Raw genomic sequence first — 26,280 nt, 5'->3', positions numbered from 1 at the left:
TCAGTTTTATTTAAAGTTTTATGTCTTACTTAGTAGGTCAATTGGCTGGGGAATATTCAAATGTTTTCCTCGTGTAAGTTAATAGAATTGCTTCTTTACTGTATGCCATTTTAGCTTTACAAAGTTTTCATAAGATTGCTCCACTTTTAAATACCAGGGAACCCTATATCGGGTGGGCAGCAGAGGTAGTTTGCTGCTGATGCACCTGGACAATTGGGCTAGAATCAGCAGACTGTTGCAGGCTCTGGCCCTGGGGCTGCCAAGAGGACATGTACCAGTGCTCTCCAATGAGGAACGTGGGGCGGGGGGGGGGGGGGGGGAGTGTCTATGGTCACTCTCATGTTATCACAGCGGCGTATCTAACTGAACCGAGAACCAGTAAGGGGGCAGTTGATGGCTAGTACTCGACAAAGTACATTCACAAAAGTAGGAGATAGACTTGGAAACAATAAGCAAACAGTTTACCCAGGGCTGCGGGCAAAGAGATAAAAAATATGAAGTGACTTTCAGTCCGGTAAGATGATCTCCTAAGGGGTCAACATTATTGTGAGTGAGATGGAAGTGTCTCTTAATACTGAATCAAGAGGCCGCCATATTTTCAGTGCCATCAGGACTAAAATAAAGTGAAGGTACTGTAGTCTAATCAACCCGATTTCTGTGAAGACATTAAATATCAGGATAGTGTTGCCAAGTATCTAACACTCATTCATTCACTTATTGCCATTAAGGTGATTCTAACTCACAGTGACCCTATAGGACAGAGTGGACCTGCCTCTGGGGGGGGGGGGGAGTTCTGAGACTGTCACTCATTGAGGGAGTAGTCTGTTTCTTCTTCCTCCCACAATCTACTGACTTTGTAGGTAGGAGCTCAGTGCTTAATGCACAGCACCACCAGGGCTCCTGCAAGTGTCTACAGCAGCGGTTCTCCACCTTCCTCAGGTCTGAACCTTTTATACAGGGCCTCCTCTGTGGTGACCCCCGCAACCATAATGATGCTTGCTGCTATTTCATAACAGTAATTTTGCTACTGTTATGAATTGAGCGACCCCTGTAAAAGGGTTGTTCGACCCCCAAAGGGGTCGCGACCCACATGTTGAGAACTGCTGGTCTAAAGACAAAGGGGGGTGTGGGTGTGGGCAAGAGCCAAGAAACCACACTATCTCAATCAACAACAAAAGATAAGGTTAAATCTCACAGCCCTATAAGCAGGTTTATCCTCCCAGTGCTCACAGCCTCTCACCCAATGACAGCAAATGGCCTAGTAATATCGCTTTGCTGTTCTTAGTTGTCCGAGTATCTTGCTCATCATGCACCTTGAGTTTGGGGAACTAGATCAGTCTCTCAATCAAAACACTGTGCTGCGATGTGGAGGCCCTGCCAGCCTCCTGGGAAGGTCACCAGCATGAGGGCATCCGCAGGGAGCTGATGTGTCTCAGCACACTGAAATTGACAATGGTCTGCGAAGCTGTGGCCCAGCCCTTTGGCTGCCAAACCGAAGCGCTGTCACTTGCCCCAGTGGGCAGCTGTCCCCCTTGTTGGTTAGCAATTTTTAAAAGGGAGTCATTTTTATTACATTTTTCAAAGCACTTTTCTCATCACTTTCTTGTTTGGGACATTTTTTTATGACTTCTCTATTTTGTTGTTAGGCGTCATCCAGTCAGTTCCGACCCATAGTAATCCCACCTACAATGGCCCTGCAGCATTCCCACAATCGTTCCTTGGCTTGAGCCTATTGCTTACCGATCCATGACCTGTCTATCTCACTCTTGACACTCTTGTTTGATTCCTTCCCGTCTATCCACAACAGCTGTTACCACACGCCATTATTTCATAGCTTGATCTGTCTCTTGACTGTCTGTCTCCCTAACAAGAATATAAGCTTCACGAGAGCAGGACATCGTCTCATTTCCTCTTTGCAGAATCTTCAGATTCTTGCTTAGGGCCTGTCCCATCACTGGGACATCACCGGCCCATTGAGTATTTTCTTAATGAATCAATGATGGAAGACTGTGCCCTGGATAGAGGCAGTACCTTCCCCATCAACATATGTTGCATAAAAACAGCTAGAGATACAGCAGGAAACAGCAGCTGCTCAGTGCATGGCATAAGAACGAGCCTCAAAGTCCCTGGTATGTACGCATGCATGTGTGTATGCATGCGCACATGCAGCTGAAGGGCCTGGGTTTGTAATCTAGCCTTTCCGATAAATAGGGAGACTGACCTCAGCCTCCTTTTCACAGTCACAGGAGGGAAAAGGATGAGCGACTTGTGCTATTCCTTAGTGTCCGGACCTCAAGCTTGACAAAATCCTCTAAGGCCAATGGTGTGTGCCCTAAGAACAGATCTTTTCAAGGCCGCAATCTCTCTCCCAGAGGTAATCTCATCTCATCTTGATTTCATGGACGAAAAATAATTATGAAAGATGGCAGCATTAACAAATAAATTAAAATAAAACTCTTGTGCAATTAAAATTCATATAGGCATGGTGGGGAGAATGCTATTGTTTGGGAAATCAACGAGAACCAGGTATAGGTAAAAAATATAAAAGTCAGGGATTTGATCAATGTATTTCCATATACCCATGGATATAACAATTTATGAGGAAGACCAGTAATCTTGAAATCTGGTTAAATTCTTTCCTGGGACATAGTTTTCTTAGCTAGAAAATGGCAACCCCACCTACCTTACCTTAGCCAAGTCATTCCAAGACTCAGATAAGATAATGGATGAGAAAATGCTTTGTAAACTCTAACATGCTGTAATTAAGATGATTTTCACAAATAGCTTTAATTACATCAACGAGTAACTGTAAATTATTATGAATAATACAGCTATTGTTAATTATTCTTATTACGTGAAGCAGCATTCATTATTTCCTGGGGGCATCAGTAAAAAGTCAGATTTCATCAGGTCTTTAACACCTGAGTGGCCCTGAAACAGCACGCACATCACCTGCCCATACCTTAGATGACAGTAATGTAAAGCCACGGAGACTCACAAATAGCTTATCTTGAGCCCCACAACAAAAGAAGCAATTACAATGTGTAACCAGCCTGTGCAGGTAAGACTTCATTTTGTACACAGCCTCCTGATTCTTGAGCCCTTTTGTATGGAGACTGCTCCCGATGTTTCATGTTCTTGTCTTAGGTTAAGAACTTCTGCATCAAGACCTTCTGCAATCCAAGTGACCCTGGAACAACAGCTTTGGTCCTAAATTCCAGTCCCTCTATAGATTACAATGGGCTATGTATGTCACATCGCAATTTTAACGTTTCCACTCTCAGAACCTTTCAATTCAGAGGTCATTCTAGAACATCTTATTCTACAGATGTTGCTTAAGCTACAGTCCAATCACCAGCTAACAGAATTCTGTGATTCAACAACATCTTTTTCTTAATTCCCTATCAATGTAGCTTTGTCTAACCATTGATGCTTACACAACCTGGCCACGGAAAAATCACAATGATGATCGGCCTGGCTCTTTGCCTAATGTTTTCTAGATTCCCCAAGACCCCTTATGAAGTGGCCATTAAAACAATTCAACAGAGTCTCACTCTGATCAACTATAAGTAAAGGAATGCCATTTTAAAAAATCATTTTATTAGGGGCACATACAACTCTTCTCACAAACCACACATACATCAATTGTGTCAAGCACATTTGTACATTCATTGCACATTTGTACATTCAAAACATTTGCTCTCCACGTAAGCCCCTGGCATCGGCTCCTCATTTCCCCCCTCCCTCCCAGCTTCCCCTCCATAATGAAACCTTAATAATTTATAAATTATTATTTTGTCATATCTTACACTGTTCGACATCTCTCTTCACCCACTTTTCTATTGTCCGTCCCCCAAGGAGGAGATTATATGTAGATCTTTGTAATCGGTTCCCAATCTTGACCCCACTCTCCCCCTACCATGCCTGCATTGTCATTCTCACCACTGGTCCTGAAGGGATCAACCGCCCTGGATTCCCTGTGTTTCCAGTTCCTATCTGTACCAGTGTATATCCCCTGGTCTAGCCAGATTTGTAAGGTAGAACTGGGATCATGATAGTGGGTGGGGAGGAAGCATTTAGGAACCAGAGGAAAATTGTATGTTTTATCATGGCTACACTGCACCCTTCCATAAGGGGATGTCCAATTGCCTATAGATGGGCTTTGGGTCTCCACTCCACACTCCTCATCATTCACAATGATATGATTTGTTTTTGTTCTGATGATGCCTCATACCTGATCCCTTCGATACCTCATGATCACACAGGCTGGTGTGCTTCTTACAATGTGGGCTTTGTTGCTTCTGAGCTAGATGGCCACTTGTTTACCTTCAAGCCTTTAAGACCCCAGATGCTATATCATTTGAAATCTGGGCACCATCAGCTTTCTTCACCACATTTACTTACACACCTGTTCTGGGTTCAGCCCCAAAGTGAAGACCTGCATGCATGCAATTTATTTTGGAAATCTACTCAAGGAAGAGCAGTAAGGGACAGGGAAGAGAGAAGCAGGGATGGAAGGAAAGGGGCGAGACTGGTCAGCACTTGGCAGCACTTTGGGCTCCATGCATCTTGGCGCCCTCTATGGATCCCTGTGAAATTCACCTCAGATCTGCCCACCTCAGTGATGACAGGGCCAAGGCTCAGGTTCTCTTAAGCCCCCAGCATTTAACTCATCATTGTCCCCAGAACTAGAGGGATGGCTAAGAAGCTCCAGGACAGAAAGTCTGAGAACTGTTACAGCTGAAGCAAGGAGCTACCAGGTTACGGCAGTGTATGATGGTGGGATGTGAGGATGGGGCCTGGGACACAGAGGGGTGCCATACAAGCGAAGGCAGCCGAGGCCTTTGGCTCAGAAAAACACCCTCCATAAAGTGATGTATTCTATGAGGTAGTCAGGTTCAATCAGTCAACAAATACGGAAGTGATAAAACTTTACCAACCCACTGAGCTCTAGTCTAATTTGGAAAAAGGCCAATTCTGACCCCTACCAGAATTATAAGGGGTTAAACACTACCTCCACCACTCTATATAAGTATAAGGAAATAAATATTAATGCTGGAGTGCAGTGCCAGAGTATATAACATATGAGGGAAATAAAGGCAGGCCATTTCTAAGAGTCTGACTAGGTGGGTCACGTTTTAGCCTGAAATATTGATAATCTACTAACCATTAAGGGTAGACAAAGAACACTGACAAAGAACTAAAAACAAGCTATGGAAGAACCTAGGTGTATTACTTATACATTCTTTACTTCCAAGCTCTTTATTTTAAAACATTAGAAAACTAAGGTACAGTTACACGAGTAGTGAAATGTACACCTCCCACAGAGAGATCTACCAATTGTCAACACTCTATCATGCGTGCTCTTTATCTCTATACATGCTACTTGCTGTCAACAAATCATCTGAACATTACCAAAACTTGACTTCCAAATAATGAAGCTTGCAGCATCTAAGAGCCCCTAATTTCTTCAATTCCCCCCCCTCTCTCTCTCTCTCACACACACATACACACACACACACACACACACAATTTAACATGGTCACAGTATCATATGTATGTATGTGGGTATCTTATAAATGGCACCAGTAATGTATCAGTTGTTGTTTCTTTTTAATCAGAATTCAATTAAAGATCACCCTTTTGGTTGAAATACCTTCTCAGTCTACTTTTAAAACCAGAACAAGACCCTCTGCAAATTATTTTCTTGCCAGAAACAGATGTTTTCAAGAATATAGGCAGATACTTCAAAACAAAGTTCAACAACCTTGCTTTGGCTGATGGTTGCCACTCCAGATTCAAACTGAAATGTCTGCAAAGGTATATTGCATCAGTGATGGTTTTTATGTTTCTATGGCGTCACGAGGAGTTGGTCTGGCTGAAACTTGAGTGATTCCACATTTGATAGGGCAATAGCCACCAGATTTCCCAACAGCAAATGTATCTTTTTAATTAAGAAATAACTAATGAGGTGAGACTCGACTCACATCCTGTTCTTTAAAAATCTTCCACTTAAAAAAAGAAGAATCTTCCACTTAATGGTATTGGCATACATACTTGTACATGACCCTTACCTGAAGTGACCATTGCCTTGCTGGTTGGCAAAAGATAATCACAACTCTTCCTAGTGAAATGGGGCTGTGGGCAGGGGAGAGAATTCAATTTAGCAGACAACCATGCACAGAGTGAGTGTTCATTTCAGTCTGGTGGTAAGGAGCAGAGTCTCAGTCCAGCTACCTGCTCAGCCTTCTGCTATGAAAATAATGGCAGGCACTTAATGACCAAACCAATTAGAGAGGCCTTGTTGAGGCTACCAAGTGAAACCAGGATCAAGGGTAATGGCCTAGTGAATTCAACCAAGAACCAGGCTCTGCCCAAGGGAATTTACATCCTAGAGTTACAGCCAATACCGAGTATTACACTCAAAACCTACACAGCCCCAGTCTTGTCTTTCACATCCTTCAAAATCTCACTGCCAAACCATAACACTGACGTGTCACACCTCACAGAATGGCCAAAACTTGAATGTGAATACTTGGTAACATACCTGGAGAAAAGAAGCAAATCGAAGAAAAAATTGATCGCTCATGTATGAAACATGTGCTTTCTAAATGCTTTAAGAAGCCCCAAGACATTTCTTAGAGTTGAACTTAGGGGTATCTAGCACTTTCTTCAGGACTGGACTTCCTGTCCTTTCTTTGTTTTCATCTTTGGGGGTCGGGGTGGCCTTGAACCAGCAGACCTGTATTCTCTCCCAGTGTAAGCGGGGATAAAAGGGTTCAAGTTCTAGAGGAAGGTTTCTTTCTGTTGGCTCCCCGTTTAGGAGGAAGGTCCTGCTTTCCTTCTCATTATCAGCATCCCCAGCCCCAGAGACCCTTGGAGATCCCCATGGCTCTTAGCATCTGGGAAGTTTGTGATTCAGGGACCCAGGTCCAAAGGGCACATTCTACTCCCCGCACATCTATCTTGCTTGTAGTAGGTCTCTGTGATGGCTACTCAGTTGTTTGCGCTTTTTTGTGTGTTTTAAAAGAGAGGGGCTCAAGATGGTATGCTGCCTCCTTAATATACTACCACTAAAGCAGACCCCCTGCATGCAAGAGTAGAACTGCAAGCTCCAGAGCCAGCAACCCTCTGGGGGTCAACATATTTCCGATGGTCTTATGAACCAAGACGCCGCTCCTCAATCCATCTCCAGGTGGGTCCGCCCACATGCAGACACGTCCACATACGAGTACCCAGCATGAAGACGGTTACCCATGCTACACCATGCTTCAAGACAAAATTTCATGTATTTGTCGGTAGAAATAAATACTTCACAATACACAATTACATATTGCTTTTGTGATGAATCACTATGCTTTAATTATGTTCGATTTGTAACAATGAAAATACATCCTGCATATCAGATATTTACATGACGATGCCTAACAGGAGCAAAATTACAGTTAAAAAGTAGCAACAAAAATAATGTTATGGTTGGGGGTCACCACAACATGAGTAACTGTATGAAAGGGTCGCGGCATTAGGAAGGTTGAGAACCACTACTCTAGAGGGTTTTCAATGGCTTATTTTTCGTAAAGTCGCTTTATTACGTTATAATAAAGAACTATAATGTTGAATTTTTCTGTAAATCTTAGTTCATGGTGGATTTTGAACCCTGACTGGTACTCATTTAGTGGAAAAATGCTAACCTTTCCGAAACCCTACATCTCTACCTCACCTGGGCCCTCCTCTATAAAGCAGGACTGTCCCCTTGCCTCTGTTCTTCACAAGAGCAGCACTCTTCAGAAGGTAACTTGCATTGCTGATTTCCTGTGAGTAGGTTTGCTCCTATGCTGCCCTCTAACACTGCTCCTGTTACGCCCTTTCTACACAGCCTAAAGAAGGCAGGAACCCCCCATTCCAGGAGTTCACAGTCTACTTGCTGAGTCTTTGCACATTGACCTAGAAAGAACCCATACGCGGTGTGGTGTCCTTTGAGAGTCATTGGGAAGCCATGTGGCAGAGTCAGATTTTTTTAAGAAACAAGAACAAGTTCTTTCCCTGAGAAACTTCCTGTAAATGCCTGACAGAAATAAAATTCAACTTTCTAATATGCAAAATGAGGTCAAACTCTTATTATTCCTCCTTAAGAAGATTTTTCTAGCACCTGAGTCAGAAAACCAGCCCGGAGTTGCTGTGAGTCTACGTGGATTCCTTGGCAGGAGGTGGTGGTGGTGGAGGAGATTGAAAATGTCCAGAAAGAGCCTAAAGATTACTGGTGGTAAACGCCTAGTTTTCAACGCTTATCTTTAGTATCCCTCACATGTCACGCCTTTCAGCCCAAAGTTGACAGACATCTGCCAAACACACATGTCCTTCAATGAAACCATCTGACCCAGCCCTTGTTGGCAAAGGAGCCATGCTCTAGATCATGTGACGGGATTTCAAAATACCGCAGCCCAGATCACTAAGACTGGGCACCTGACCAAGGTCCATGAACGGAGAGGCGAGCCAATCCCATGCCCTGCTCCAAAAGATAAGCTCCGACAATGTGATAGCCGCCCTCTTATAAATCGCAACTAAGAAACATGTAATGACATTGTCATGAAGGTGAACTGTAGTCGGGTAAGCCGGGAAAAAAGAATGCTGGTCACTGGTCATGAAAAGAAGCACAGAGCATTTTTCAAAAATCTGTTAATTCAATCTTATAAATCTACTTATATTTAAATATCAGTTACTCAGTCATCTACTACCAAATTACATATGACTCCAATGTTCCCATTGTAGAAAGTCTGGGCTGTTCCTCTAATAGAGCTACACCCATGTCGCGCCTTTTTCCACAGATATTATCTAAATGTTATGTGATTATATTTGTCTATCTGCTTCCAGCTTTGGTACTTAGAAATATGTATAAAACTTGATATTAAACATCTTTAACTCAAGATATGCTATTCTTGTAAACCAAAAACAAAATCATGCATAATTTTATTTTATTTTGCTCTTGTAAGTTATTCTTACAATTAAAGAACACTCACTCCCATCAATCCATTCCAGCTCATACCAAATCTCATACAGGGCAGAACTGCCCTTCCTGGTTTCTTTAACTGTGACTTTTCGTGTGAGAAGGAAACCTCGCCTCTCTTCTCTGGACACGCTGCTCTGGTGGATTCCCACGGGGTCTGTGGTCAGGAGCCACGACGCAGCCCCTCCGCCACGGGGGCTCCTCTTGTCACCCTCATCCACACACAGTGCAGTGCTGTTTCCGATGTTTACGGAATAAACGGTGAACAGAAAAAATACCTAAGTAATGGAAACAAAAAAAGCTTTCTCTCTTTACAAGGAAAGATAAAAACAGATGATGATCAAAGAGGGGGGCAGACAAGAAGAGAGAGAAAAGGCATTAAAGAAAGAAAAGAGAGATGGCAAGAGTTTGGTCACAGGTCAACTGGAGTCTCGGGCGATAGGTACTAACTTCATTGACCCCCAAAATAAACCTTTCGATAATGAGATAATCTGAGAGACTTCAGTTCCAAGCAAGAGCTATCCTTGATACCTGCAAGAAGTCTATTTTATTTTATGAATGTTTCCTTTTGGAAACTCACTACTCTTTACCAATATCACACAAGGAGTAGGGGTCTTCCAGGTTGTATTTCATTTTATTAAAGCTCTTGTATTAAGAGTTTATAAGGCCATTCTGCAACTTGTTTGTACTTCATAACTGGCAGATAGATTCAGTCTGAGTAAGGCCTGTCCCAGTGTCTCTAAGCCCACTCCGCTTCAAGCGAGAGCAAGGTCATGACCAAGGGAGTCACTTCTTGAGTACAAACAAAAACACTGTCCTCTGCTCTACTGGGATAACGCAAACACACCTTGGAGATGGTGTGGGTTTGGTTCCAAGTTCCCGATATAGTGTTTACATGTTGGGTTACTCACTGCAGGGACAGTGGTTTGCAACCACCCGCTGCTCCTATGGAGAAAAAGGTGACTTTCTACTACTATAAAGAGTGACAGTCTCCAAACCTCACTAGGGCAGTTCCACCCTCTCCTGTAAGGTCCCTATGAGTCAGCATCGCCTCCGTGGCAGTGGGTTTTGATTTGAGTGGTGTAGTAACCACTACAGATCCTTATGGAATAGCGCTTACTAAGATGTGCTTGACCCAATCCATGGTGTTCTCAAAAACCTCATATGCATGTGACATTGAATAAAGAAGACCAAAGAAGAACTGATTCATTTGAATTATGGTGCTGGGAAGAATATTGAAAGTACCATGGGATACCAAAGAACCACCAAATACTTCTTGAAGGAAGGAGCCGGAATCCTCCATTGAAGCAAGTATGGCGAGACGTCATCTCACAGACTTTAGACATGCTGTCAGGAGAGTCCAATCCTTGGAGAAGGACCTCAAGCTTGGTAATGTAGTGGCGAAGCGACAAAGAAGACCTTGAACAAGATGGCTTGACACACTGACTGCAACAATAGGCTCAAACATAAGAACAATGTTAAGAATCGTGCAGGTCGATGGCCATAACACGCTGAACTTGCCCAATCTCATCTGATCTTGGAAGCTAAGCAGAGTGGTGCTTGGTTAGTACTTGATGGGACACTTCCTGGGAATACCAGGTGCTGTAGGCTTTAAAAAGAGCAAACAAACATGGTGCAGGACTGGGCAATGTTTCTTTCGGTTTCACATAGGGTCACTATGAGTGGCAATCAACTCAATAGAACCTAACAACAATGACAACAACATGATGTACTGTGCCAGGTCTGACACTGCTAACCACATGGTCACCAGTTCGAAATCATTAGCAGTTCTGAGGGAGAAAGCTGGGGGTTTCAGCTCCCATAAAGAGTCACCATCTCAGAACCTCCCAGGAGAAATTCTACTCTGTTCCATAGGATTCCCTATGACTCTGAAACCAACTTGATGGCAGTGAACTTGGGGTTTTTTTTTTGTTTGTTTGTTTGCTTTGTTTTTAATAGACATTTATTAGAAACAAATTCTCTTTTCTCTTTTGTGTTAATGTTATTTTGATATGCAAAGGAGATAGAGGTGAGACTAACAAGAAACTATCAGAAATACCTATTTAAAAATAAGGTCACTGATAACAACGGTGTAGAGGAAGCCACATTCAGTTATATTGTTTTGGGAGTGGGTAGCTGATGAATGGAAATGGAAAAAGATCAGTGAGGGACACGGTATCCTAGCAAACAGAAAGGGGGGGGGCAGACAGATCATACATGCTGTCTTATCTCAGAGGCTAAGAAGAGACCCTGAAATAACAAGAATCACATTTTCCAAGTAGATAAGATACCTCAGCTACCTACTAAGTACCTTAAATCTGTTCATCATTTTCTGTTTGTCAAGCTTCCTGTGTGGAGACAGTTCTGAGAAACATCTCATGAGCCAACAGGATTACCAACCAGCTCCTCTGACCATAACATACACTGCACACGGTCTGAGGCCCAGGGACTGCTGGGATCTGTGTGCAAAACACACACTCCCTCTGCACTACCATGATGAAGTGAATGTGGCTTAACTTTAGATGACCACTTTCATACATATTATCTTATTAAAGTCTCTCAAATCGGCCAAAGCAGTAGATACTATATTTCTCATTTGAAAAAAAGAAGATGATGTTGGGTAGCAGGCAGCCCATTCAGACATTAGCAATTCCACATGACAAAACAGAACTGCTCCTTAGGATTTCTTGACTGTCATATTTCTAGTGGCACTAGGAGTTAGGCATCGGATGGCTACTGGCAAGGTTGGCAGTTCAAACCCAATGGCTTCTCCCCTGGAGAATGATGAGGCTGTTTGCTCACTGAGGTTTGTAGTCTTGGAAAGGTCATAACAGAGGGACTCTGAGATAGAATCAACTCCGTGATAGTGGATTCCATCTTTATGGAAGCAGACCACCGGGACTCTCTGCAGAGCCACTGGCTCGGTTTGAACCACCAACCTTCTAGTCAGTAGCACAGCCCTTTACTATTTGTACCTCCAGGACTCCATGTAAATGAGGATACCAAGATTCGAAGAAGAGACTCTTCTGGCGTCACTCAGCTAGTGAGTGGAAGAACCAGAATTAGGGGGCCAAATAGTTCCCTCTAAACCTTTGTATTCATAGGTTAGAAAAGGAAATGGAGGAAAGGCTTTGCCTTTAGACCTCACACTGGAGATGATATGAGAGTATTTGAACACCAGTAACTCAGCCAGACTCTTAGCACAGGACAAAGCCATGCCCCAGTCCTCACCTTTGTCTTCTCGCTCCCCATTGGTGCAGGTTTCATTCACTTCTCCCCAAAACAGTTATTTAATGTCAGGCATTAGGAAGAAAGCAAAGGGAAAGCAGTGCTCCTCTGCCCTGGTGCTAGTCTGGGTAGACTAGGGAGACAAATTTATAGGCACTCATGTACAAGAAAGAGGACTCGAGCATTGAGAAAATACCCCAACCCAGTCCAGATCAAGTCCATAAGTCTGATCTTAGCCCATATCTCCTACAACAATCTATAAAGTCCTCTTCTGACTCACATAACACATGCAATGACACTAGATGCAGGACGCTCACGAGCCAGTGGGTAGAAAGTCTTTGGATCCAGTGGCCTTGTAAGCCTCTAAGCACTGACAGGGCTCTTTGCGTGGCTTCTCCAGCACCCAGGGCTGCTTCAGGGTAGGTCCACGTAGCTTCTCCTTGGGGATGTATCGCAGAGAGTCAGCCTTGTCAGCAGGGAGTATCACAGGGAACCAGAATCTCCTGCCTCCAAGTAGGAAAATATAGGATTTCCCAGAATCCTCAGAAGGCCATGCCTGTAGAGAGGCCTAATTGGCTATGACCCAATTGACAGACTAGACTCCACCCCTTGACTTTTAATCCTCTCAAGTCCCAAATGGACATCAGATTATATAACTACCACAGCCCTCCAAGTGTTTCTGCTGTCATGAGGCTGGTTACTTTACACAGAAAATCACTACACTATAAAGCAGATTCCAAGTGGTTGAGAAAATATCTGAAAGCCATGGGGACAGAGCAAACATGAGTTAAAAAAGACAAGGGAAGAGAGAGAAGGTAAATAGAGACATCCGAGATGGTGAAATCAGAAAACTGAGAAGACCTCAGATGGAGAAAAATATTTAAAACATTCACCCCATGAGCAAAAAGATGTAAGAGGAGCACTATCATGCGTCCCAGTCCCTGTAAACTACAAGTGGTTCTTTGGATGAGAATAAAGGCAGACCAGACTCAGAGGGTCAGCCTTGGTCAGATTTCACAGGTGTGTACACCCAAGGGCTTCGAGGAGCTTGGCCCTGATCCAGGGGGTGGAGAGCTTAAAGATAAACAGCCCCCAGGCTGAAGAGCGGGTGGGCAGTGGTAACTGTGTCTTAGGACTTACACATGAGGGAAGAAGCTCATGCTATGATTTGCATATGTTTTTGGCAGTACACAGACAATGTACACCAACAACACTCCCAGCAAGAATCCTCTTGTTATGGGGAGGGATGCATGATAAAAGATGTACAAGTGCCAAGTCGGAAAGTTATGCATCTCACCTTAACCAGTGGGAAATGGGAATCCATAACATGACAAATTGGTCCAAACTCATAAAAATTTCTGCCTTCAACCCATTGAAATAGAAATGAACACAGCACTTTGAAAGGAGGGCCACTTTGCTAGCTGAGGGCTGAGAAAGTCTAAACGAGGCAAGGAACAATCTCTCCAGCCTCGCCATCTGTAGCCCCACTTCCAACCCTTCTCCTACTCCAAAATTCTGCTCAGGCGTCCTTTCAGGCTTGCCTGAGAAATGTTTCCTTTTCCATAAAATATTCAGAGTCAAGCAATAATCATATGTCTATCATTTGCTTAGCAACAGCTCAGTACGCAGCCTGCATTATAGAAACAAGACAAATCGCAAAGAAATCACAATGACACCATGAATTGGTTATTTCCGCCTCTCCTTGCTTCCCTCCGGATGCTGACAGAATGTTTACCGCCCCCCCCCCCCCAAAATATATCCTATTTAAACCAGATCTAGAGGCTCACTCCCCGCCTTCGGGTTCAATCAATAGCCTAACACTGTTTATCTGTGCATCAGACTGTACATAAAACCTGGTTCCACATACCCACTCTCTTAATGTTTCAACACCACGCGATCCCTGAAGAATGCAGCCCCATACACATTTTGAGTCTGTCATAAAGCATGCCTGCTGTCAACTAGTCCACCCCAGCCCATGGCAAGAGGTGCCATGTACGGAGAGTCCACCAGAGGGATTTCACAACTGGGCATCTGAGAGCCAATGGCCAGGCCTTCTTTTGGGAGGCACCTCTGAGTGAGTTCAAACTGCCAACCTTCATGTCATTATCCCATTATCTACTTGTGCCACCTAGGGACTCATCTGGAGACGCAGAAGGAATGATACCAACCCAGAAAGACTCAGTGAAGACGATGAGAGAGGAGGTACGGGGGAAACGATCAAATGCGACATGTGCAGTGGGTCTTATTAACTTGCCATAGAGTCTGTAAATGAGAAAACTACAAGACCTGACCAGGAGAGTTCTTGGAATGCTTGTGGATCTATCTATCTATCTATTGATCTATCGATCATCATCTATACATACAGGTCTCAGAGTGAAGCCAGACTCTAGTGGTCAGAGAAATGTCCAATAAACAAGGAAAGTTTGTGATTTCAAAAGAAGTCAAGGCTCCTCTAAAGAATGACCTGCCACAGAAGTTGTCTCAGAAGTGCCGGTTTGGCAAATAAAATTCTTTGGGGGCGGGGCCTAGGAATATAACCACCACACCCCACACTCGTCTCTCCCCAATTCTCTGCCACACTAATTTTGAGACCTGCTGGCTTAGAATTTGGTTGTCTGGTGTTAATCCAAGTACTAACAATAACTGGAACAATTTAATTAAAACTCCACAACTCGGAGCGCATTTAGGGATAATTCTTTACTAATGTATTCTAACCCAATTCCCGGGGACAGGGAAAATACTTTTCTCCCGTTCCACAGCTCTGTGTTCTCACCCACGGTGCCAAGAACGCAAACGCAATCTACTTCACTTCTCATTTATAGAAATGGCAGCAGCGTTTACCACCTCCAAAGGGTGATGTGCGTCTCCATTTATTGGTGTTTATAAAGTCTGCTGAGTGTTCTGATAAATCAACTAGAAGATGGCATTATTCATAGCACCCTGTTGGAGCTCAATACATATTCAATTAAAAACAATGACAACAATACAGCGATACCCCAAAATTAGCATTAATTATAGCAACGCATTCTCACTCTTCTGCCACAATTTTATCTAGGCAGAACTGTTTAATTCTGCAGAGTGCAGAGTCCCCTCTCATTAAGGAAGGGCAGTCTTGGCGTAGGGATACCAGCATTTCTTCTCATGAGCTTCCTACCCTACATCCATGCCTCCATTCTGATTTCTCTGAGGACCTCCCTATGGGGAAAATAATGGGCCAGGAAACAATCACGTCTCCCTGTATGAGAACCATACTCCTAGAAAGTGTCCTGGATTCCTCCTCCCCCTTTAGAGCCACCATTCCCAATTACCCCGGGATCTAGCTCACTTTTTCCATCTTTAGTGCCCGCCACCATCTTGATTCAGGTCTAATCCCTCTGCCAGGGTTCTAGCAGCTTCTCCCTGGCCTTGCCACTTCTGACCACTATAATCATGTTACATTTAGCAAGAAGTCTGAGGCCAATCAGATTATTTTATGCACCTCGTACATAGCTGTTATTGTTTTTAGGTCTCCTGGAGAGGGCTCTCTCTCACAGCCACCCTGGTTATAACTCAACAAAAGCACTGCCCGGTCCTGCGATGCCTCATCAATTGTTGCTATGTTTGAATCCACTACTGCGGCCACGGTGTCAACCCATCTCCGTGAGGCTCTTCCTCTTTTTCGCTCGCCCTCTACAATGCACGGTGTCCTCCACGGACTGTTTTCTCCGTTTTGCGTGGTCGAAGTTCATGAGACAAAGTCTCACCGTCCTCATGTCCATGGTTCTTTATTGTTACCTAACACTAATTAATAGTGTGTTGTCTCCGATTGGGGGAGCGGGGCCAGAAGAGCCATCAAAACTCCAAAAGGAGTTCATCCAATTGAATACTGGGAAGGGCTGTAGGACACTCAGGGAAGATTCTTAACAAGCAAAGATGGGAAAGGCACGCATGCAGAAGAAACACTGAAGATACAGGGTTATTTTAATTATAATTATTTAAATATATTTTTAAAATTTTAATTTAATAATTATTACAATTAATTATTTTAATAATAATCCTGTATTCATGCACACCTCTATCTACCTAGTTCAAGTAGCAGTATTCTCCAGGGGGCAACATCTGGCCAAGTATGTCACTGAACAAGAAGGGGTGTCACCATTTTGTCCCCTCTTTCTCCATCCTGCCTGGAGCACCACACCACATCTTGCTGACTGCAGCCTCTTGCTCTCCATGAGCCTTTGACATGCATATTTGAGGTGGGGAATCTGTGCCTAGTAGGCTTGAGGTTTCACTAAGAGGAAAAGCAGGAACGGATGTGATTTCTCTCAGAAACTATTTTCACTACCAAAAAGAGAAATGCCCATATTTTCTTTTTCCCCTTTTTGAAATGGCACTAAGGAAACCCATGCCAGACGACCACGAACACGGGCTGTATTTTCCAAACAAGGGCTAAAAATAGAGAACCTTGATTTGCTCAAGATGCATAGAACGTCCTCTCCCCTTTCCTTCCCCCACCACACTGAGTCACTGCGGAGAAGTGGGGCATGCTTACAACATGCAGGACACCCGTAGAAACCAGGTGATACACCCACACCTCAGAGGCATTTCCCAGAAGTTCCTATTGTCAACTCCCAAAATGGACAAATCAAACAAAACACAAATTATCAGCCGAGAAGCCACCTCGGGTCCCCTCAGAGTCCAAGGACTATGCAGGCATGTGAAATGCGACCCAGTCCTCAGGTACTTTCTAAGAGTGGGCAAACTGTAGGGCAATGGAAAGAGTCAAGCCAGAGACCTGCAGCGGGAGATGGGGGCAACTCACCTCAGAAATCCGCATGTCCATTTCCTCATCAGGACAGATAGGCTGGCTCAGGACCCTTTCCAAACCTCAGGCACTAGGATTTGAGATTCTAAACCCTCTCGACATCTTATATTTTGAAAGATAGTCTGAGGCCAGGTTCCAATTTCATTACATGAATACTGTATTTCTTAACATTAAAATTCTATTCATCCCCCATATGATATTTTGAAATATCATATGGGGCATTATGTACAAATGTGAAATAATTCCACCACCCCTAAAAGAGAGTCACATGGTGGCAACACCCCCACAGGATTAGCATGCCCTGGGCCTCCAGCATAGACCAGTGCCTGCCAAACACACGGTGCCTGTCCTCGGGCAGGCCCCACAGAGACAACTCTCTAAAATAGCATGAACTGAGAGAGTCTGCAAGGAAAGTTGGGTTGGGTAGAGGCTCCTGGGTCAGCTGGGAAAATCCTGATGGAGGAGGGCTTCTGGTACTGGGGCCTGGGCCCCCAACACCAGACCATCTGGTGCAGTCAAGAAAGACAGGGTGCAGAGAAGGGAGAGATGGGACAAGCCGGCCTTGGTGGATCCAGAGACCCATGAGGACTGAGAATAGGTTCTGAAAAGGAGGAAGAGTTCTGAACCATCCCGAGAGAAGAGGCATGTACAGCTAACCAGGAGCACCTCGCTTCCCAAGAGCAATGAGTCTAAGGAGGGCGGTAGGAAATAAAGGGCGGTAGGAAATAAAGGTGCAGTCAGAGAAATAAAATAGCAGGCTTTCATGACTCTCTGGATCAGGGTGATTTGAACCCGCCAGCTGTTCTGTGGAGAAACGGTGGCAGTCGGCTTCCAGAAAGATGACAGCGGTTGAAACGTCATGGAGCGGTCCTCTCTGACCTACAGGGTCGCACTGAGTCAGAGTAGACGGAGCCACACAATGGAACAACTGACCAGGGTCCTGCAGCCAGAAGGCATCCTCGTGGGTGCACCCTGATAGGGCAGACCAAGCCTTGGGCTGCTAGGTTCACACCCACCAGCTACTTGGGGGGGAGAAAGATGAGGCAGCGGGATCCCTTGGAGACCCTATACAGGATTGCTACCAGATAGAATTGACTCTATGCCTGTGAGTGTTTTGTTTTTGTTTTAAACTAATCTAAAGGGTTTGAGTTTAAACCCTCCCGGTGATGTACGTAACAAAGGCCCGGCAATGTGCTTCCATAAAGAGGACAGGCAAAGAGGCACAAGACAAGCAGTTCTACTCTGCAACCCAGGGGCTAGCAGGAGTCAGAATGGATTTGATGGCCGTGAGTTTTGTTTGGTGTGTGTGTGTGTGTGTGTGTGTGTGTGTGTGTGTGTGTGTGTGTCGGAATGGAAAAAGAAAGAACCAGGGAATCCCAGGATGGTGGGGAAGGAAAGAGCCCTGTTGACAGGCGGGAAAGTGCAGAGGCTCCAGAGTCATTCCAAGTCAGTAACTAGGAGCCAACAGTAACCAGTGCGCTAAAGAACAGGACGGGCCATATCAACAATGGTTCCCATGTGCAGTGTCAGAGAGAGGACAGATGTGGTGCTGTCTCCGGAGAAAGGCCAGCCTTGGGAGCGGGCAGGAGCAGACTTGTGACCAAGTGGATGTGAAGAGACAGGTTTCCCCTGTGGAAAGATCGCTTGGGTAAATGGCACAGTAGTGTTAAAAGACAAGAGTGCTAAATCAGAACCAGCTCACCTCACCATAGATACACAGAGACGGAGTGGGCTCCAGGAGACTCCTGCCTTCTACTGAGAGATGCCAGGGTGCCAAGGGGAATTCACCCGGACGGTACAGAAAATGCATGCTAGACATAAAGAGGGGGTGCCTGGTGATGGAGAGAAAAGTAGCCTCAGAGAGCACCCACTGAAGAACCAAGGAAGTTCCCTTTAATCGGAGTCAAAGGAGACCGCAACGTGTTTCAAATCATCAAGAGCTTACCTGCCTGAGTGAGGTCCAAGCTGTCCCCAAAAGGCCACCAGTTGAGAAGATGGGAAACCCATATGGATCCATGCCAATGGAGAGAGTCCCTGCCCTCCTGTAATCTAGCTGCAACTGGGAGAACACTTCTCTGGGCTTGCTGTGTCCCACTACTGACTTCTAACCCCAGGGGGTCAAAAGAAAACCAACTGAAGTGTCCCTGAACGACTTTCAGTGAGCTGAAGGGAAATGAAACAATCCTCTAGGCACCAAACAGCTTAGAAAATGACTTGATGTAAAATGATCATAAAAATGATGGAGTCCTGTGTATGCACACTGTGAAAAACATCAGTTTCATGGGCTCTCTGAGTCGGGTGCTCCATGGTATTCGCACACGGATGTGCAGAAGGCTCTCAAACTGAGCATCATGGTGCAGCAAGCCATGGTGGGAATCTATGCGTTTTTATACAAGGGTGGCGGGGAGATAACTTGTTCTCTTTTCAACATCTACTTCATCCTCAGATACACCCTTCAAAGGCCAGGCAATAAATTACTGCTCTTAGAAAGAGTCATGGGGGGAGGTGAGAGAAATCCTAGTAGGATTAAAATTCAAGAACATGGAAGTAATAGAACCAAAATCTACTTTTAAAGACAAAGTCCTTATTTCCTCATTTGGAAAGAGCTGTCCATTGAGTTATTTTCATCTGATCCAAGGAAAGAAGGAAGAAAGGAAGGGAGGGAGGGAGGGAAAAAGGAAGGAAGGAAGGAAGGAAGGAAAAAAGATGAAGGGAAGTGAAAAAAGAAGGAAGGAAGGGGGAGGGGGGAAATATGTTCTAAAGTTAGGAGGGGAAGGATTGGTCAGATAGTTTTAGGGCTAAAGAAACTAAGATTTCACTTTCATTGATCAACTAACCCAAATCGCATGTCTTGAGGTGCCCTGTACAGTTCAAATCAGAAGGGGAGTGCAGGATGGGCCCACACCGACCCAACTCCCTGCCGTCGAGTCGAAGCCCACTCATAGCAGCAACGGGTAGAACAGCCCTTTGAGTTTCCGAGCTTGCCACTCTGTACGGGAGCAGAAAGCTGCGCAGGAGGGTTTAAACAGCATAAGAAAATGTCTAGGAAAAGGAGTGGATTTTTGAGCTCCTCCTAATTACCCTTTCCCCTCTCATCAACCAAACTCGTTACTCAAAACTAACAGTGAAAATTATATGTCTTGTACAGTGGATCCCCTTGTATCAGCTCTTTTCTATCTGAAGAAAAAAAATTTGTCCCCACCAAGTACCATCAACTTTACTTTTTCCACAGTAATGAGGACTTTTATGGTTTTTACTCAATGTTATTGGTTAAGTAAATACAAAACCAGACATAACATTTGGGCAAGAATTCCATTTCAAAGGTCTATATAATCTGGGTATTTTTTGAAGCCTAAGTGCATTCTATGCAGATTCTGACAATAACAAAAATGAGGCTGAAGACAATATCGCAACAGGGATTTGTGTACCAAACTTCCCAAGAACAAGAACTCACCCAATAATGCAATGCTTTGGGAGGAAAGTAATAATTGGAGCTTTGTTTCCTTCAAAGAATATATAGAAAGAGTAAAACAAAAAAGCAGAGATGGCGAGAGAGAGAGAGATGAATGGACATGACTCCGGAAAATGCTGGGTTTGACTCTTGCCTGGTCCACTCAGTACCATGGAAACCTAGACTGCTGTTGAACCTCGCTGGTCCTCAGTTCCTTCACTAATAAATGATGCGGTTTTCCTCATCCTGCACTCCACAAAGACTGTTTACAGGATCAGAAATAAAGTCTATGCAACTTTCATGTGGGGGTGCGGGGAGTAAAGATTCTATCTTGAGAGTTTAAACCTAAAAGACTTGATAGAGGCAAAATTTATTAAGAGTGAAAAAAGGTAAGGATGATGACAGCCTAGTCCCTCCTCAAATATCGGTGTGTGCACTATGCACAATTTACCTTTTACCTGCATGTACAAAGCCATCACCTTCGAATGGATGAAGCAAAACCAATCATACATATTTTTCACACAAAAAAATCCCCTAAGCATTCGAGTTTCAAAATATTTTAAAATACAACATGTCAATATCCCAGGTCTACAGTGCAGGCATACTCAATTTCCTCTTCGTGACCCCTCCCTGCAGAACAAGATGTTTTATGCCCATGTGAAGAGGATTATGTAAATTACAAAGGAACAAATGAATTTGTGAGCCCAACAGGACTTCCTTTCTAAATCCATGGATCAGAAGCACATGGTGCAATCTATGAGAGGATTGGCCAGAGAATACACCAGAGTCTGAGGTGGAAGCTGGGCCTCCCCCCACTGAAATACAGGGAGGACACAGGTCTAGCTCTGTGGCCCTGGGCCACAGGATGCTAATCACACTGGATGTGTTTTGAACATTTTAAACGACACGTTCTTTCTCCTTTTGGAAACGAATTGACACTACGCCAAGCAGCTTAATAGTACCCCAAACGCATTTTGTTTCTGTTTTTTATCCACTTAAACATAATTACAGCTTCCAGATCTTGCTTGTTGTTAAATCTCAACAGGTTGCCTCACCTCTGTGAGCTCCCCACCCCACATTTGTCAAATACTATTTTTGCTTTTCTGCTTCCCAGAAGTTTCCTAAAGATCAAATGTAATCATAGAAGTTATATCACAAATTGCAAATCACCACAAAGCTATAAAGAAGAGATACTTCACTGCCTAGACATTCAAGTAAAATGTAGGCCCTTACCACACACAAAAAGGGAAGGAAGGAAGGAAGGAAGGAAGGAAGGAAGGAAGGAAGGAAGGAAGGAAGGAAGGAAGGAAGGTTGGTTCCAAACAGCACAAGTCCTACATGTCACGGAACAATTGAAAACTGGGTTTTCATAAAAAAGCAGTTCTACAATAGAGAAAATAGTGCTATGATATGAAATCACAATAGATAGAGAAGAAATCCGTTATCATATTGTTGCATTTCCACACAGAAGAAAGATATATACAAAAAAGTAAACTATACTCTCTCAAATAACACAGAAACGACCCTTTGGCTAAAGAGCAGTCAGACTGTTCTAACCAGATTTCCTGAACTCTGAGTAGCAACACTGTGGGGAGGGATCTGTACATAGGCAGAAGGCAATAAAATTGCTGCAACATACAAACTTGAGATACCGAACAAGAAAATAATGATAACAAGTACAACATGAGTCCGCTGAGGTAAGAATTAAAAAAAAAATTTTTTTTAAAAAGCAAAAGTGGCATAGGGAAAAAAGCTACTGTATACAAACATTTTAGGGGTGAAGACGGTGTAGTATGGAAGAGACCAGACCAAAACCAGGGATGTACATGGTAGACAATGGTGGAGGAGGTGGGGAAAGGAAAACAAAAGGATGAATACAAGGAAGAAAAGGGTAGTGGGGTCATGGGGCATTAATTCACCCAAGGGGAGGGTATTGTTTATATCTCCACAGGGAAAGTGGGACCAGACTTCAACCCAGTGTCGCAAGGTGTGAATGCAATATCCACGAGTGGAGGAGGGAACTGGTGGAGAGGTCTGGGAGGCTGGCCCCAGCACCATAAATTAAGTGGATTCCTGCCCATTACCCGAAAAGAATTTGTTCCAAAGGACGACATTGACTCTGCAGCTCTGGGAGATGGACATATTTGATCAGAGCACACGGGAGCAGATGAAGGGGCAGGAGGAGAGTGTGGAGCACAGCCTGGCCCACCAGGCCGTGATGATGATGTTCCTGAGTAGAGCAGCCAGTCCACAGAGAGAACAACATGGCTGGCCCTACTATGAGACATGATGCCCCTCAGTGACTAAGGGCGATACAGGGGACAGCACCGGAGACACAGTGTGGGAATTGCACCTGACCTGATCCCACCACACCGAGGCAAATCACTGGGGGAGTGCAGCGGAACAGCAAGGGAATGGAGTGGCAAGGTCCCCAGGGAATGCTGAAAGTGGACTTTGGGGCCAGGGCGTGGTGCCCCAACAGACTGGACTGGAAAACGCTCCTAAGGGCCAGCAAACGATCTCTGAACTAACTACAAGCTTTTCTCTTGTGAACTGTTTTGTTCTGTTCTTTGTCAGTGGTTTGTTTTTGTTGTTTTGTTGTCTGGTTGTATACTGTTGCTTTGTTTTCCTCTGTCTAGTTTTCGTGCATGTTAGTGACTTCACAGGTCTGTCTGAATAGGACAGGCTGGATGAACTATCTGGAGGAAAAACAACGGGACCGACAGTTCTGGGGGGACTTGGGGTGGGGGGTAGGGGGGTAAGGAAGTGGTGTTAACAAACCCAGGGACAAGGGAAAAACATGGGACCCCAAATGGTAGAGAAGGGGGAGTGGCAGGCCTGGTGGGAAATGATCAAGGGTAAGGTTGCTTAGAGAAGAGGTATACTCTAGCCCAGGTGGTGATGAAGCATGGTAGTAGGGCAGGAGGAAAGTCAAGGGAGATGGAGGAAAGAGCTAGGAGTCAAAGGGCATTCATGGAGGTCTAGACAAAGACATGTACATGCAAATATATATAGGAGGATGGGGAAATAGATCTATGTGTCTATATTTATAGGTCAAGTATTAAGGTGGTGGAAGGACCTTGGGCCTCTACTCAAACACTCCCTCAATGCATGAATACCTTCTTTTATTAAATTGGAACTCTATGAAGCTCACTCTCCCGACACAACGGCTGGAGCCAAAGTGGGTGAACAAGTAAATGTGGTGAAGAAAGCTGATGGTGCCCGGCTATCAAAAGAGATAGTGACTGGGGTCTTAAAGGCTTGAAGATAAACAAGCGGCCATCTAGCTCAGAAGCAACAAAGTCCACATGGAAGAACACACCAGCCTGTGTGATCGAGTGGTCCCAAAGGGATCAGTTACCAAGCATCAAAGAACAAAAAATCATATCATTGACTGCACACCTCCATGATAGGATCGCTGAAGACAAATGGGTGCATAAGCAAATGTGGTGAAGAAAGCTGATGGTGCCCGGCTATCAAAAGAGATAGTGTCTGGGGTCTTAAAGGCTTGAAGATAAACAAGCAGCCATCTAGCTAAGAAGCAAATAAGCCCACATGGAAATAGCACACCGGCCAGTGCGATCACGAGGTGCCCAAGGGACCAGGTATAAGGCATCATGCAAAAAAAAAAAAAAAGATATAAGTGTGTGTATGTATGTGTATATATGTGTATATGTATATATGTATATGTATATATATATATGTATATATGTATATATATCATATTAAATGAAGGGGGAAGTGCAGAGTGGAGACACAAGGCCCAAGTGTCGGCCAATGGAGATCCCCTCATAGAGGGGTTTAGGAGAGGAGATGGGTTAATTAGGGTGTGAGGTAGTATCGATGAAGAACACAGCTTTCCCTAGATCCTGGATGCTTCCTCCCCCCAACTACCATGATCCGAATTCTACCTTGCAGGGCTGGATAGGACAGAGGCTGTACACTGGTACATATGAGGGTTGGAGGTACAGGGAATCCAGGGTGGATGATACCTTCAGGACCAAGGGTGTGAGGGACGATGCTGGGAGAGTGGAGGGTGAGTGGGTTGAAAGGGGGAACTGATTACAAGGATCCACATGTGACCTCTTCCCTGGGAGAGGGACAGCAGAGAAGGGGGGAAGGGAGACTCCGGATAGGGCAAGATATGACAAAATAACGAGGTATAAATTACCAAGGGCACATGAGGGAGGTGGGAATGGGGAGGGAGGGGGAAAAAAAAAGAGGACCTGATGCAAGGGGCTTAAGTGGAGAGCAAATGCCTTGAGAATGATTGGGGCAGGGAATGTATGGATGTGCTTTATACAATTGATGTATGTATATGTATGGATGGTGGTAAGAGTTGTATGAGTTCCTAATAAAATGTAAAAGAAGAAAAGAGAAAAAAATGATTAGGGCAAAGACTGTACAGATGTGCTTTATACAATTGATGCATGTATATGTATGAACTGTGAAAAGAATTGTATGAGCCCCAATAAATTGTTAAAATAAAATTTTTAACAAAATGGCAAAAGAATCAAACTGACATCTGACTTTTATCTATCCTCAAATATGAGGAAAGTGATAACATATCAGAAAACATCTATTATCTTTTCTTTCTGTCCTTTTTAAAATTTTATTTACTTATTTATTTTAAATATTATTTTATTGGGGGCTTGTACAACTCTTATCACAATCGATACAGTCTATTATCTTTCCATTCCTTATTTTCAAAGAGTTTTTGAAGCACCCTTATACTCAATGATAGCGGAGACATGCTTTAAAACACTGAGGTAAAGAAAGTTTGGTCAGAAAATTCTACATACAACCAAACTTGTAGTAAAATATCAAGGAAAAAATAAGTCATTTTCAGATATATAAGGATTTAGGAATTATAGCAAGTATGATAACGGGGGGGGGGAATAAAATGTTCAAAAAGGAGAAAACAAAGCTACAACTAATCAATGATGAGGCTGCTCACTTTAATGTATGAAAAGATTCATAACAGAGATTTGAAATGCAGCTAAAAAGATTGCAATTAACATTGCGCTCTATATAGATCAAGTGGGAGACGGACATCCAGGCTTCATTTTGAGTCTATTACTAGAGTCAGGGATGGAAGTGGAAAACATTAGTTTAGATTACTACCCATCATCTTACATGGAGCATTGTCTGACATATTTATATTAATTTTTGTACGTGAAAAAAAAAAAACACAACGTTGCTTCCGCTTTGAAGAAACCACTAACACACTTGATCGGGGAGAGGTTGTGGGATAAGTAAAACTCCCAGTGACTCAGAAAGAAACAACTGAGGTTTCAGTAAACTTTGGGCAAAGGCCATTTTCTGTAATATGAAAGTTTTGAAAATTATCCCCTCGAAAGAACCTACTTTGGGAACCAGAGCACATCTAACTTCATTGGGTATCATTACATACCAAATAAAGCAAAACGGACCACAATCAATTTCCCCATAAGCGTTTTCTCAACCAGAGATTAAGCAATCTTTTACTGGAGAGAGGTAAATATGACTTAGATTATCTCAAGGTTGCTGCAGCGCTGGTTTTGTGCTGGTGGTGGTGAGGACGTGTGTGTGTGTGTGTGTGTGTGTGTGTGTGTGTGTATACAATCTAAAAGCTGGGACACTATGAAACTATGAGATTCAGGAAAAAAAGTTTCAAAAGAATATAAGCAACACTGTAATATTGCCACAAATCTAGGCTGGCCCTGCTACTTTTCAAAGTATTTCACAATCCAGACACCAAAAATAACTTTCTCTTCTCATTTGAATCACCTCATCAGAGGAAGACTTAGAGCC

At 43.9% G+C, this 26,280-nt stretch overlaps 1 protein-coding gene and 1 pseudogene across 14 annotated transcripts in view; one reads left to right on the top strand and one right to left on the bottom strand.

Moving 5' to 3' along the window:
* The window catches only part of LPP (LIM domain containing preferred translocation partner in lipoma), a 792,938-nt gene that overhangs the window by 399,769 nt on the left and 366,889 nt on the right, over positions 1–26,280 (bottom strand). The window lies entirely within an intron of this gene.
* On the top strand, positions 10,498–10,615 carry LOC142455929 (5S ribosomal RNA; annotated as a pseudogene).

This window comes from Tenrec ecaudatus, chromosome 8 (assembly GCF_050624435.1).
Source record: "Tenrec ecaudatus isolate mTenEca1 chromosome 8, mTenEca1.hap1, whole genome shotgun sequence".
Taxonomy (NCBI): Eukaryota; Metazoa; Chordata; class Mammalia; order Afrosoricida; family Tenrecidae; genus Tenrec; species Tenrec ecaudatus.
Note: the sequence above shows the minus strand (reverse complement) of the source record. Positions and strands in the feature narration are given on the sequence as shown.